Genomic DNA, 1,312 nt, shown 5'->3' on the forward strand with positions numbered 1-1,312 from the left:
TATTAGATAACAAATATTCAATGAGAAATTTAAAGGTAGTATAAGGAATAATTATTCATCTGTTTTTATTCCTTAGCACCTTGAACTGAGCAGTTCTTAGAACACGGTAAGGGTTCAAAGTGTATTTTTGAATTAATGCTTTTGGAATAAATGACTGAATTAAAGCTAATGAGTTGTTCATAGTTCCCACATGACTTCTTTTCCCCTCTTATTTGTCCAAGAAAAATACACTGGAGCTTTGGGCCATAGACAGTAAAGTTGCTAGCACTAAAACAGCTCTACTCACAAGGCATGACTCTCAAGGCCTATATGCCTGTATGTTCTAAAGAACTATATAGCTACTTTATGCTCTCTTCAGGCATTCAATTATTAGGGTTAATGATAATTCTGAAACTGAATTAGAACTTAGTATAGGGCCAGCAGATAGCATAGTCGTTAAGGTGCTGGACTCCCACATGGTCAATCGTGGGTCAAGTCTTAGACCCAGCAGCTTAAAAATCATGTCTCATGCATATGGTGCGTGTGTGTCCAAAATCCCAGGAGGAGGATAGAGGAGAAAAGATTACAGCATGGTCATCCCCCCCAGAAGGTAATTCCCACATCTCTCTGCCTCTCCCTCTCTGGTGAGTGCCCTAAGGTAAAAATCTAAATGACTACTGCTAAAATACAGATTCTACTAATCTTTGCAAATGACAGAATATTGTCCCAAATAAAAAAATGAGAGTTGTATAAATTCATTACCTGAAAAATATTATATTTATAAATGCTCAGATAGGAAAATACTCTAATTATTAATAATTCTAAAAACTAGGGACCAGCAGATGGCATAACAGTTATACCACAGGACTCCCACATAATCAACCATGGTTCAAGTCCCATACCCGGCAGCTTACAACACGCCAGGCACATGTGCGAGCATGTCCAAAATCCCAAGAGGAAAATTGAGAAGAGATTATGGTGTGGCCAACCCCCCACCCCGGGGAGAGTGATTTCTCACTTTCTATCTCCGTGTGTCTCTGGCGAGCTCATGTGCCCTATAGCAAAAATCTCTCTGAAAAATTTAATTAAATTCTAGGAACCAGCAGTTAGCGTAATGGCTATGTAGCTGGACTCCCACGTAGTCGACCGCGGTTCACGTCCCGGACCCAGTGGCTTAAAACTCACGCTGGGTGCATGTGTGTGCGTGCCCAAGATCCCGAGAGGAGAATGGAGAAGGGAGTGCGGCGTAACCATCCCCCCTGGGGGGTGATTTCTCGCTTTCTGCCTCTATGTCTCTCTCTGTCTGTCTGGAGAGCACACGCACCCTATCGCA

The sequence above is a fragment of the Tupaia chinensis genome, unplaced genomic scaffold, assembly GCF_000334495.1.
Source record: "Tupaia chinensis unplaced genomic scaffold, TupChi_1.0 Scaffold000028_1, whole genome shotgun sequence".
NCBI lineage: Eukaryota > Metazoa > Chordata > Mammalia > Scandentia > Tupaiidae > Tupaia > Tupaia belangeri.